Below are 14,573 nucleotides of genomic sequence, written 5' to 3' on the forward strand. Positions count from 1 at the left end.
CGTCGTGCAGGAGGCCGGGAAAACCCGGTGCCTGTCCTCCAGTGCTCACCAGCAACGGGAAGAAAGAGAGACAAAGCGGGAAAGGGAGAGCAGCGGAGAGGGAAGAGAGGCAGCAGCCAAAGCCCACGCTCGCGCCTGCTCTCGGAGAGCAGCTAGGCAGTGCGGAGTCGGGTTATTTTTCTTTTCACAAAATATGGGCTGTAAATGAATACCTAAGTAAATAAAACAGCCCTTTCTGAGCAGTCCTCCTGCCATCTGCTCGCGGTAGCAGCTGGCATCCGCCGGCGCGGCCGCATCCCCCTTCCTTCGGGAGGATCCCGCGCCGTGGGCCGGGCTCGGCTCCGCTCCGCGCCTGGGCAGCTCCGGAACGGCTCCGAGCTGAGCTTGTCCTTTAACAGCTGATATCCCGGGTCGTTTCACCTTCCCCGGGTCAGGCCCCGGTACGGCGCCTCTCAGCTCCGGGGCTGGAATACGGCACGGAGGAGCGTGGCGAGAAACGGGAAACAAACTGCGGACAGCTGTCGAGCAGGACAATAAGTGCATGGAGGGCGAGGGCGAGGTGATGGAGCAGGGGAGCGCTGGGCTGGGGCACCGCGGGGCTGCGGGCGACGGAGCAGGCGAGGACGCGGCGGCTTCCCCGTGAGCGAGCGGCAGCGGCCCTGCCCCAGCGGCTGCTCCCGGCGGGGCAGAGACAAAACGCTTTGTAAATACCCCGGAGCGGAGTTTCTTTATTTACTCAAAAAAGTAAAGATCAAAACTTTTTTTTTTCATCATTAGCACGTTTTAAAATAGCTTCTAATGAGTGAGTCAGAGAGGAGATGCCAGGGGAGGGAGCGAGTGTGTTGTTCAGTACATGAAAGGCTGAAAAATCTCTTTGTCTGACGCACAAATTAAAGCACAAAGATTAAAGATTGCTACGGCCGCAGACGTCGGCGGAGCGGGGCGGGATGCTCTCGCTGGCTCCCTCTGCGCCTGGACCCGCGACGCTTTTGCTCTTCCAGCAGCGTGAGGAGCCTGCAAGCTCCAGAGCTGCGTTGCAGCCGTTTGCAGGGGGTTTCGGCAGGGCACCGCGCGGGCCCAGCACCCGGGCCGGGGAGGCTGGACCGGCCCCTGCGCCCCGCCCACGTCCTCGCCCGCAGCCGCGTTTTGCCGGCGGGAGGGACCCTGCACCGCGCACCTCCTCGCAGCGTGCACGTCCTCGCCCGCAGCCGCGTTTCGCTGGCGGGAGGGACCCTGCCACCGAGCAGCCCGTCCCGCCCCATCACGAGCGGAGAGGACACGTGCAATGGTAAATGGAATAAGCCAATTTCAGAGAAAGCATCCCTTTTAAGGGAGAAAACCGCTGGCATGGCGGGTTCAGCCTGCAGAGCTCAGGGGAGACCTCTCCTGCACCACCCGCGGGAGACACGAGCGGGACGGGCAGCTGGCGGGCAGGCGCCGGCACCGGGGCATCGCCGGCACGGCCGGGGCATCACCAGGCACCGGGGCATCGCCAGCACGGCCGGGGCATCGCCAGCACGGCAGGGACATCACCAGGCACCGGGGCATCGCCGGCACGGCCGGGGCATCACCAGGCACCGGGGCATCGCCAGCACGGCCAGGACATCGCCGGCATGGCAGGGACATCACCAGGCACCGGGGCATCGCCGGCACGGCCGGGGCATCACCAGGCACAGGGCATCGCCAGCACGGCCGGGGCATCGCCGGCACGGCAGGGACATCGCCGAGCATCGCTGGCATGGCCTGCCTTGCCGCGCACGCCAGCCTTGCTTTAGAAACAAAACATTTTTTCTAGGAAATGCTTCTTTAAAATGAGCTCTAACGCTGATATTTGAAAGAGCGTTGCTTTTTAAAGGGATCTTTAGGCAAAATCAGGCTTTAGCTGTGATTCATTCCCACTTGACAATCAAGCAGACACACATATTCACATATATCTATGCATATATATATATATATATATATGCACACACACATATCAGTTCAAAATTGGAAAGCAATCAATTCTGAGATTTTTTTTAATGCTGCATTGCACAAGTTTGATAGCTGGGTTGGTTAATTGCAGCTCTAATAACACCCTTCGTCAAAGACTCGCGGGCAAAAATAAAAAGAGCTTAAAAAAATTAAAATGGCAACAAATACAAGCTCCCGCTGTACATTTCCTAACATTTTAAAAAAACAGCTTCTACTCTAATAAACAGCAAATTAGCTGAAATTGAGATGAGCCATATTTTTCCCAACTCTATTCCCTATTTTATTATAATATTTTAAAAAACTCAACACTTTTTCCATCATTAAAATGGTTATCCATCCAGGTTATCCTGCCGCGGTCGGGGCGGAGAAGGGGCGCCGGCGGGGAAGCCCTGGCGCAGCGGTGATGGTCCAGCGGGGATGCCCGGGGACCACACCGGAGCACGCAGGGGAAACCTGTCGGGACATAGGTAATTCAATTAGAAATTAATTGGCCTCCATCAGAGCCCTAGCAATCTAACAGATTTGCCGCTGATAAAATTAAAATTAGAAACTGAATTGATTAGCCAGTGCCAGCGAAGGCACCAAAATGTCAAAGACACCAGCTGCACATTTGCATTCGGCACTTAACAAAGTTCTTACCCGAAGAGAGCGAGAGATGTTTGACATTTCCATGAGTTCTGCAATTCTAATGCATCTTTTATTGAAATTAATTAAAAAATGAAAAGGAGTAATGAAGTGAGGCGCGAGGGGCGGGAGCGCGGCTGTTGCAGCGCGGCGCGGTGCCTCCTCCGTGCCGAGCCGGGCGCAGCGAGGAGCCCTGCACCGCTGCTCCGCCGCGTTTGGGAGGTCTGCCCGCCCGCTGCGCCTGTGCTGTCCCGTTGCACGAGCAGAAGTTGGAAACCCGAGGTGAAAATCGTGGAATGACGTTGCCTGACCTTGCCGTGCCGGAGGCCGAGCGCGCGACCGGGGGAGCGGCTCCTCCTGGCCGATGCGCTGCGGGTCTCCGGGTCCCCTGCAAGGAGGAAGGTTGGGCTTTGGGGCACCGAGCAGGAAAAGAATTGCGTTATCCATCACTGAATCCAGACGGCATCGAAGGAAGGAAATGGGAAGAGTGAAGCTTAATCATCATTTCCTTCCTGCGCGTTTGCTTTCCTCGCGCGGGAAGATAGCAGGAAGCACAGGCATTTTCTGTCCCTGTGAAATCCGGCGCTCTCCTTGGGGCCAGGGAGCTTGCAGACGATTCTTTGTGCCGTACCGAGGTGGGGACAGGCTCCGGGTGCAGGCGCGTGCGGGCGTCCCCGGTCCAGCGCGGCTGGAGCGCGCGTGCTGGCGGCGCGGCGCAGGCTCTGCCGCGTGTGCTCTGCGCACGGCGGTGCGGCGGTGCACGACTTGTACGGGCGTTTGTGCAGCTCGTGCAGACAAGAAGCAGGACAGCCCCTGTCCCGTGTTTTAAACAGGCACCGTGGATAAATCACTCGATTTCCAGGGTCACCTTCAGTGGCTCGGCATGGGTCGCATTTCTGCTTACCGTGTTGAAGAAAAAGAGCACTTGTGGACTGTAAACCTTGGGTGAAGTTTTAATTGGGAACAGCTTATTTTGAAGCATTTTCTTCTGTAATTTGTTTTACCTTGGGGACTTATTACTGTGGGCAGATCGTATCAGGTTTATGCAAAGGTTTCTGCCATAGCCTGTTGGGATATTTTAATTTCAGCTCCACAATGAGATGTTCAGAAATAGTGTGAATAAATAACTGTAAAGATTCCACACAGAGCAATGGGAAGTTACCAAAATATTTACCAGAGGGAGCCAAATTAGGCCGATGAATAAAGGACAAGGCTTCTGCGGGTGGGTGCGGGACCGCGGTGCCCTGGCGGGTGCAGGACCAGGGCGCTGCTCCGGGCCCTTCCGTCTGTCCAGCCTGGGCCCGACCCCTTCGAAATGCACTGCGGTAAAACAGCAAAGCCGCAGACTGCGGTGGAAGCTACTGGCAAGCAAAGAATATCAAAAAGAAGAGCGCTGCGCCTGCTTTTTCATTAGCCGAGTACACGCAAGAAGAGAGAGAAACAACCTGCCTCTCTCGGGAAAGCGCGTCGTCCAAAGCAGGGACTGGGGGGAGGCTCGTTTCTCCCCTTTCCCTCTCAAGCTTTTTGAAATCGCTGGTTGGTTGCGGTTTTGCTTCATGTCTGTCCCTACAGGCTAAAATTATAAATAGTCAGATGAAAAGCTTGGTTCTCTGGGAATGAAGGTGAAGGAGAGCCTATAAATGTTGCAGCCTGTGTCTGAAAATACGAAGGACAACTTAAAATTCCCTTTAAAAAAAATCCCCTCCTACTTTATAAATATTAATTGCAAGTATGTGGCAACAAGAGAGCCGAGGCGCCGCTGGCTCTTATCAATCGTTGTTTGACTAATACTAGCGACAGTTTAAACACGACGTTATTATTTGATATGATGCTAAATTAGAAGGTTCGCACTTCCTATTAAAGATCGGCTTATTGAGGGTAGGGGAGATGTGATTTTGCAGGTCAGAACATTATTCACAACAGATCTGCTGATTAAATTATACACTGTCACTCAGCTCGTTTAAAATTTGGTCTCGGCGACGCACCTCTGTTTGCCCAGAGCCGCGAGCGGAGAGGGAGCTGGGGGGGCGACGGGAGCCCTCGTGCCGCCGCGCTGAGCCGGAGCCGTTCGGGAGCTGGGTTTCCTTGAAGTGTTGAAGCTAGCCATGGAAAAGGTGACAGAATGGCACAGCACGGCACGGCACGGCATGGCACGGCCTCCCCCAGCCCGGCAGCAGCAGAACCCCCAAAACCGGGCTGCATTTACGGAGGTGTCGATGGCAATTCGCAGAGGACAAACGCGCGGCGCCCCGGGAGCAGGAGCCGGGGGAAGAGCAACCTTCCTTAAAGCCCAGAAATCAATAGTCGTTTTTACGATCCAGGCAGAGCTGGATTTCATCCTACACTACATTAATTGGATATCACTTTTACACGGTTGTATTACATGCTTTGGGAAATATGAGGCATTATTTCTTTTTAATGCTAATAAGTAAATCAGCTGCTGCTTGCAAGGCTTGTTGAGATGACATGTGAATTGACGTGTTCCTGCGGGATTGCATAAACCGTCTCTAAGGACGGTGCTTGCAGCGTGTGCCCGGGGAGTAACCGGAGTCGTGCCGGTCGCTGGTGGGGCTGTAACCGCCGAGGAGCAGACCGGCCTCGGAGCAGGTGCTCAGTAACCCCGTGGCCAGGGAAGGGGACCGGGGTGCTGGGGACGCGGCGCAGCTCCGTCGGGGAGGGCCGGCTCCGGGCTCCCGCCGAGGATGGGCCCATTGCCCGGGGTGTATCCGGAAGCACCGGGAGACCCACGGCTTCTCCTGCGATAGCCAGAGTCTGTCTCACCTGGAGACCCACGCGCCAAAGGGTTTTGTCTTCTCGCATCCACCCGGCAGCTGGGAGTCCAGATGAGAACGACCCCGCGCTTGAGGTCCCTGCTGCCACGTTTCTGAGATTACCGACCCTCACCATACCTAGAAAATAGCCATTATCAGCAGCTACTTTTATTGCCATGGAAACAGAAAGCTAACACGGAAGAGTCCAGGCACATCTATCCTCCGGAGGAGGAAGGCATGTGTTATGTATGTGGGATGCGTATGCATGAGGCTGCAGCGATCGCTGCTGGCGCTGGGCGAAGCTGCCGGAGACCGGGAGGTCGAGGGATTCCCGTACGCATGGGTACGTGTAGGTGAATACGCATACACAAACACTTATGGAAACCTCAGGAAAAAACTGAGTTTTCTATAAAAGCTCCAGAACTACCTATTTTGGACCAAAAACTGAATTCCATTTTCCAGACGCATAGGTGGTATAGGGCTGAATTATTCAAAAAACAGAACAGAAAAGGCAGCACAACACAAAGAAAAACCGGACTCTCCAAACCCAAAGAAAGGGACGTTTTTAGCTGAACTCAGGAGGACCTGGGAAGATCCGTGGCTCCAGTCCCACCCGAGCAGAGTCCGGCTTTGGACGGAGGAGGACGCGTGCCACCCGCGTGAGCAGAGCGCAGCGTCACTCCCCGCGGGGCAGTCGCCTTCCGACGGGGCAGGGGCGGCTCGGAGCGAGGAGCAGAGACGCCTGCCCAGCTTTGGGAGCAGCGGGGCTAGCGATGGGCCGGGGCAGAGGGAGGCCCGGGGAAGGCGGCTCGGCGTCGGAGCAGCACCGAGGAGCGCGGCAGGCAGCGCGGCGGGGGGCAGCTCTGCAGCTGCAGCAAAGACCAGCAACTGGCACTTGAATATCAACCGTGACTCATTTTCTTGGGCATGTTCCCTATAAATCTTGCACTCTGACTAATGCTTTTATTCCAGCCAGTTGTTCCTTCTTGCTCGACATTAAATCTTCATCTCATCAGCACTTGACTGAATTTGTAGAAACAAAATAGAAGAGGGGAACTCGGGCATGAATTAGCAGTTCAAGATCAGAATACAGTTCATATAAATCCCTGATCTGCCCATCCATCAAAATGCAATAATGCAAAAATATCAACATGACCTGTCGCTTGCTGGCTGTCCCCGCGCTCCGTCCTGACGGCCTTCCGAGGGGCCGGCTTCCACCGGCCCAGCCCGAGGAAATGAAGGACAAAGAAAATGATATTTCCATTCTGGCACTAGAGGTTGGGATTTGGGGAATTAAATTGTGTCAGCTGCACTCTCCTTTTCTTTTTTCTTTTTTTTTCCTTTTTTCCGAGACAGCACAAGTGAATTTATGGCCACGGCCATGAGCGAGCGATTGCGTCCCGGCGGATGCTGGGCGAGACGGGGCGCGCGGCGGATGCCATCGTCCCGCGGGCGGGCGGCGGCCGCTCTCGCTTTGGGCGCAGAGACGGGCGGATCGGTGACTCTGAGCTGGGGCGATGCAGGCGGCTCGGCCCTGCCCTGCCCTGCTCTCCCGTCCCTAAACAAGGCTGCAAAAACAGCGGGGTCCCGACCCGTCTTTAATCGGTCCCGTGGAGTTTAATGCAAAACCCAGGACACTCCCCCAGGCGCCGCGGCGTCCCGCCCCCGGCCCGGCTGCAGCGGGGCGGGCGCCTCTCCGGGCTGGGGCCTTTGCCGGGCCGGTGCCCCCCGCCCGCCCCCGCTTCCCCGTCAGTGCAGCAGCGCTCCGATTTACACTGCCTATGGCTTCAACCAATATTTGCATCCGATCTAAAAAAATAAAAGTGCAGCCAGGCGTAGGCTCGCGTTAATACATTGCAGCGGCCCCAGCCTTACTACACCTATTAGCCTTTCGCAGTGTTGAAATAGAAGCCATAAATAACGACGCAGCTTTAAAAAGTAAGCAATAAAGCAGAAGTAAAGTGATATGCTGGTGATTGATTTGTACCCCTCAGAATTTGCAAGATTTTATAGTGCAGAATTATTTCCACGCAGTTTGAAGCACACTGGTAATGTTAAGTATTACATAGCTGAGAAATCATCGCGGGCGCTCATTACTTGTGTATGAGGTGCTTTATATGTGCGTTCGTGTCTGCAAATACTTTAACAATTCAAATCGAGGCAATTACTTTGTTACTGGCAAGGTGCACTTAACCCCGGGTCTCTCTGCTGGTCTTGGCGGTTCCTGCTAACGTTCGCGTGCCGGCGGCGTTGGAAGGCCGGCGCGGCGGGGCTGAGGTCGGGCGCTCCGGGGCTGGCTGCGGCAAGCGTTGGAGTGGTGCGTCCATGCGTCCATGAATCCATGCATCCATGTGTCCGTGCATCCATGCATCCATGCGTCCGTGCATCCATGCCTCTGTGTGTCCGTGCGACTGTGCATCCATGCATCCATGCATCTGTGTGTCCATGCATCCATGCATCCGTGTGTCCATGCATCCGTGTGTCCGTGCGTGCCATCCCCACCGCCCGGCTGGGGCTGCACAGGGCTGTGGATATGGCGCAACCCTGCTCTTCGCTTCAGCGGCAAAACAGGGAAATAATTGGAAAATAACTTAGGGTTAATGTGAAATGAAAGCCTCCAGCGTCCCTTCCGCTTAAGAGTTCTTTTCTTTAGTTAGCATGGGAAGTAAACTCTCCAGCCCTTTCATTTCCAAGTGAAAAATTTGCAATGCTCCCTTTTGAAAGTGTTGTTACCTTTAGCATTTTAAACAAAATTGTATCCCTTTTTTTCCTCTCTGAAACTATTTTCTAAATTCAGCACAACATAATGATTAATCTCAGTCAAAACTGAAGCTGCGTTTTTCTTGAGAACTTTATTCATCAGATAAATATCACTCAGCTCTGACCAGGCTCTTAGCTGTTGTACTGCTGCTGGGAAAAATCCTGTTACTGCGGCAAAAAGGAAGCCAGTCCCCCCGTGTCCTGCCACAGGGGCAGTGCCTGTTTCTGAAGTCCGTTTATTGAATTAACACAGTGACAGGTCAATCACAAGAGCTTCGCAGGATTTATGGTGCACAGATACACACCTTGTATTTCAGGCCTGTTACCTTCTGAAAACAAACTCGCCGTGTCAGAAAGGTGGCTCTTTGGTCCAAAGCTGTTGGAACACGTCCAATGTCATCAAAGGAGGAAGACCGTATCATCAAAATAACGGGAGATAAAGGAACATTGCGGTGCTCTGAGCAGCAGTGGGACGGGGTCCGTCTGCTGCGCTTGCCCTCCCCGGAGGGTCGCTGCCGACCTGCCCTGTCTAATTAGGTAAAAGGCTGTTGGAGGAGATTGTGACATTTAGGCTCCGCTTCATGAAAAGAGCTCTCACATCAGCATTTTCAGGTTTTGAACAAAACCCCTCAAACTTCTGAAAATGAAAGCAAAGTGTAGATCTGACTGACGTGCAGAGGCACCGAAGACTCGCCGCTCCTGACGGGAGCCGTGCGGAGCTGCTGCTGGTATTTCCAAAATAATTTGTTAGCCTCAGAAGATGGGAGCCGTGAACAGCGATCAGGTTAAAGGTGGAAAAAACATGTCCATATATCCAAAGATACTGCCTATTGTGGTGGCTGCATTGTAGAGCCACCCCGTCTTACACGTGCCCTTTTCCTCCCCCCAGAAAGCAGGACGAGGAGCTGGAGGGGAAGCCAGGCTCTCCTGAGATGATCAGGCTAAATCGTCCCCTGTGCTGCCTGTTGAGACGGAGTAAATTATGCCGATGAGGTGAAGTTAAGGCAAGGAGATTTGAAATGTAGTTAAAGCAACAAATCCCCTATAGGGTGCTAAAACCACGTCGGAATAATGTTTTATTCCTGAGCACTTTCCAGCTGCATACGTCGCTGGATGGAGGAGACGGAGTTGCCGCCTCCCGAACGGGACATCGGGGAGGAGAGTCGTCGTTCCTGCTGTACTTACTGACAAGCGCATTTATCTGCGGCTGCGGGAAATGGAGAAAACGCCTCCTCGCTCATTCTTTTGTTGCCACATCAGCCAACAATTGCAGACAGTGCTGAGAGCAGGGGCTTGGCGGCCCCCCCAGCTTTGCCCCCCAGCACCGTGCTCCCCGGCTCCCAGCGCGCCCCGGGACGGCCGCGGTCGGGGGTTCCCGCGTGCCCGTCGCACGTCTGGCGACGCGGCCTCTGCCCGGCTTCGCGGCTGGCCCCAGCGCCTGGTGCCCGGAGGCAGGAGGGCTCGGAGGGGACGGGAGGTCCGGGACAGCAGGAGCTGCTGCTCCGCAAAGGCTCGGAGCAGGGAGCTGTGTCCTCCCGCAGAGCACCCTTCAGATCCCTCCTTTTTGCAGAAGAAAAAGGTAATGAAATTTTAATCAGGACTCCCACGCAGCGTGCCGGCTGTGAAGACGGGCCTCGATGCGCTGCTCTGCCTCCACCTTCATCCTCTTCTCATCTCGTGCACCACCGTCTGCCGGAGCCTCTCCCGGTCTCGCTTTCCCTAGGATTTCAAGACGCCCAATTTACTCTCCTTTGAAGCAAGAGACCTGCTCAATCTCTAATTTATATTTTTTAATCAGGGCACCAAAGTGAGAGGGAGCCCAAGGGAAACATGTCCCTTTTTAAAACAAAGTTATTGCTTTAATAAACATGGGCAGAAGACAGTAATGGACTAGGGAGCTTCCCCTGGTTAAATATTTAGTAATCAAGGCCTGCTCTTAATGAAACTGAAGACTAGTCCTGTGGAACAGAAACGTGTTTCCTGGCAGAGCGGTAATGACTGGTGATGCGAACGGGGAACGCGAACGGCGCAGCGAAGTCCCGCTGCGGCGGGAGGTGTCGTCTCGCTCGCAGACGCTGTTTGGGCTCCTGGCCCAGATATCGCGACGCTGCCGTCGAGAACCTGGTACGGGCAGGAAGGTGGTTTTCCTGCGGAAACCCAGGCCCTGCCCCTGGCTGGCTGTGATCGCGGTGGTTGATCTGCAGAGGTGGCACAGCGCTGAGCTGGTCAGAGCGCTTTGTCGTCATTAACTAATTAATAAGCTGTTATGCAAAGCGGGACTGCGAGTTCCTAATTAAGGCAGGAGCTGCAAGCGGACGTGCAGCACCGCTGGGCTGCCGTGCATCGGCGCGCGTCCCTCCCGCGGCGGCGGTGCCCGCGGCTCTGCAGGCCCCTTCACCCCGGCGCGTTGGTGAATCCTCGCAGGGCCCCGATGCCGAGCCCCCTCGTGCCACCGCTCGCCCGGCGCGTCCGAGACGCGCGGAAGCAGGGCTTGGGCAGGGGACAGCGACGCTCCCCGCCCGCGCCCCTGCGGGAGCTTGGTGGCCTGGAGCTGCGCCTTCGCGGGGCTCCCGCACCGTCTCCAGGTCGCTGCTGGTGCTGAGCGGAGTCCCAAGCGCTCGGGCGGGCAGGACCCGCTGCGGCCGGCCCTGGTGAGCCGGGCACCGTCTGCAGAAAAGGACGGGACACTCGCATGGCCAAAGGCTGCCGGGGTCGTATGTCACACGTGCTAAGCACTCGGTTTGGAGCAAGGACTGATAAAGAAGGCCCTGCAGTTCCTACAGCTGGAGTCTCGTGAAAGAAAACGTTTGACGAAGCCAGGCTATATTTTTTAATAACGATGTGAAGTTCTTGAAAGTGTTTGGTTAATCCTGTTCTATTCACTGTGATTTAATTTGAAAATAACTTTAAAGCACCATTTATTCAGTGTTTTCCTTTAGTTCTTAGCTGGAACGAGGTCTCTCCATGGCGGCAGTCGTTATTTTGGAGCGACGTGGCAGCGCGCTGAAAGACCCCAGACAGGTATCGGAGCAAAACGCCCCGGCTCTCTCCTGCTGCACCGGCCCGGCTTCTCCTGCCGGAATCGCTTTTCTCAGCAGCCTTTTCCACGGTGCAGCAGCTGAGCGGGACGCTGGAGACCCGGCATCCCTCACTCCGCCGCACTTTCCGCGAGGGCTCTTGGCTCCCGGGGAGGGACAGGGACGTGCCGGCAGCTCCGCGCGGCACCGTCTGCCGCAGCCCCGGCTCTGGGCCGGCGGTGCCGATTCGCTGCGGTGGGAAGCAGATGACTGGATGTGATCCAGCCGGGCCTGGAGACGGGCAGACTCTCGGCAAGGACTTTAATTGCTGCCATTTGCCTTTCTGCCGTGATTTATTGCTCCCTGTCTTTCCCCGGTTGGAGCAGGCAGCGGGGCTTTGAGAAGGGGCTTGCAGGGGAGGCTCAGGATAACCTTGGGGGATTTTGGCATTGCATTTTTATTTTCCCTTCTGTTTTTATTGGAAGAATTTCCAGAGTAAAATGTAAAACATGCTGGGAAGCCATTCATAGCTTGATTTTCCTGAATGATGTACCTTAGCGAGAAACAATAGCCACTTGCAAATGCAAATGCAAAATGCAGCAGTTTCCATTATGGATTTGAGGCTAGGTGCACTCAGATCTGGATTTCTGGGGCGTAGACGTGAATTGCAGCGTATTCACCGCAGCTTTCCTGCCCCTCGCTGCCCTTCTTTGTCTCCTGGACGTGCACAGACGTGTTCTGGAGATCCCCACCGTCACTTCTTGATTTTTAATTGTGGTGCAATTCATTTCCAGACCATGCAAACCTGCTTTTTGCGTTCTGGCCACCCAGCGCAAGTTCTCCACCTCCCTCTGAAGCGTTTGCGTCCCAGGAGCCCTGGCGGGACGCGGGATCGAAGCCGCTTGTGCGTGACGTGGAAACCCTCCGGGCCAGGGCGCAAAGGGGCGTCGGGGGCTCCCCAGCCTGCGCCTTCGGGGCCGAATACGAATGAAGCAGCAGGGCAAAGCCCTCCGAGGGCTGTGCTCGATCGGCCCTGCCGCCGGCGACCCGTGGGGCTGCGGGGCCCCGAGCGGAGCCCGGCTCTGTGCCGCGGCGGCTCCCAGCAGCATCCAGCTCCTCCGCGGTGCCTTTCCGAGCGAGCGCCTCGAGGCCGAGGTGAGGGGCTTGGTGCACTCTCAGCTTTTACTGCTGACTCCCGAGTACGTCTGCGTCCTGCCTAACTTTGATCTCGGTAATGGCTCCGCACTCTCGTTAAAAGTCATTTCGCGCTGAGCCTTTCACGGCTCCCTGTCATCTTGTTTGTCCTGCCGCGCGCTTTGAAGCGCCGGGGCCCTGGGTGCTGCGCGGTGCCGTTGGGTGCAGAACGGACCCCGCGGCCGTTCGGCGTTCCCGGTTTGTAAAAGCACCGCCGCAGAGCTGTGGTGAGCCTGTCCCGGGACACGGGGGTCCTGAGCCCCGCGAGAGACACGGGGACGAGCCCAGAGCGGGGACCCCGCGGGGACGGGAGCGGGCGCGAACGGGAGCCCGGGCGGGACGGCCAGCGTGCACGGTCCGATCCGCCTTTGCGCTGCAGGGCGATACGGACTCAGCTGCAAGGGCAAATAGCCAGCAAGGGACCTCGGCTCAGCAGCCCAGACAGCGTGCAGAGTCCGCTGCTGGCACTGCTGCTCTTCGTGTTTTTGCCCCAGCCTCGTCAGTGGTTGAGCTGCCTGTAAGAATAATTAGCGGGTGGGTGCCAAGCGGCAGCACGCACCGCTGGCGGGAGGGCGGGAGGGTGCCGGCTGGAGCGCGTGCCGCACGCACGGCTTGTGGTGCAGCAGGGAAGCGTATCCCCGCTCGCCGCTACGGCGATGCACACGGCCGCGGTTGACGGCGGAGGCGTGTGACCCCCTGCCCTGCGCAGGGCTGCTGCCACCACTGCGACGGCTGCATTTGCGAGGGGGGCGGCAGGTCCCGGGGCCCCGGCGCGTCCCCCGGGGCAGCTCCGCCGGGCACCGCGCAGCCCTCGGCCGCGGCGTCGTGAACCTCCCCCGGTACGTGGTGCTTGCTGCTCCCGTGTTCTGCTTTTACGCCTTTGCGCAATGTATTTATTAGTCCTGCTTTAAGCAGTTTAATGAATCCAGGCCTTTGGGGAGAATTAACAGTGTATTAACACTGCATCTGAAAAATTAAAGGAATAGTCGAGCAAATTTCTTTTTATTGACTTTCAGTGAGCCATTTAATCCAAACATCTCGTTAACTGCAGTATAACTGTACTATATAATGGGTTTTGCAATAAGAACAATTAGCTTTGCAATTAGTGTAAGAGTGAGTGCTCTGCAACAGCCTGCAGTTGGCAATGGGCCTGTTAAAAATGTGTCCTGTAGAGCAAAAATAATCGCATTTCAGAGGGGTGGATTGAAACCGTTTGACTTTAAGCACCAATAACATTTCTCCTATTGATCCCGTGTCCCGGATGATCTAGGGGTGGGGAGGGAAGGTTGGCTTTCCAAGGCGAACTTATTTCTCCTCTGTCATGGGCACGGCGTCGATCCGCAATGCAACATGCGGCAATCCCTGATTCGTGCGGCAAAAATACATTAATTCTTCTATAATTAAGAAGCCTAGCTATATAAATTAAAAATGTCAGCATTAGTTGATTTTTTTCCTTGCATAATTTAGGTGAATGCTTTAGAGCTAGTGGATAAAAATGCTGGAGTATTTCTTTCACTCGGCTCTCCCGAATGCTTCAGCTCTCGCGGTCTCTAAACAGCTGGTGGCCAGAAGCAGGTTGCAGGTCTGACAGTCCGCGTAGACCTTGCTGCTGCTGGAATTTTCTGCTGCGGAAGTCGGAGCATCCCTGTGCCCCCCCGGAGCCCGCCGCTTCGCCACCGTTCGCCTGGGACTGTGCCGAAGCCCGCGATGAAATTACGATCCATCACCCGTTTAACGATCACCTGCCTCCGTGCGCGGAGTCTGCTGCTTAGAAAACTGAAGACAACAAGGTTTGACATCTCAGGCTATTGAATAAATAATAACCCTCAAAAATGTCAGCGTTTAGGTTTTATTTAAATCTCCTGGCCAACAACACTAACTTAAACTTTACGATGCGCTATTACAGCCTCTCGGTGCATCCTGCCTGCCAGACAATATGTTCCGCGAAAACTGATGTAATCTGCTTGTTATCTACAGCACTGCCTCGTGCTGGGTCTGTATTGATTTTCTGCACAATCACAGTAAAAAGTCCTTTTTTTCCCCTCTTGTATCCTTTTATGATTCTGGAGGATTTGTTTCCGTTCATCTGTCATTTTTCACCCACTCATATCTCAGTTATTTTATAATGTTAAAAAAAAAAAAAGCTATCGATGGGCTCAAGGACATTGCCAAGCCCGAGGACTGTGGAGACCGCGGCAGCCGCCGGCCGCACGGCGCAGGTCACTGCCGCACTCGC

This window comes from Dromaius novaehollandiae, chromosome 23, assembly GCF_036370855.1.
Source record: "Dromaius novaehollandiae isolate bDroNov1 chromosome 23, bDroNov1.hap1, whole genome shotgun sequence".
NCBI classification, from domain to species: domain Eukaryota; kingdom Metazoa; phylum Chordata; class Aves; order Casuariiformes; family Dromaiidae; genus Dromaius; species Dromaius novaehollandiae.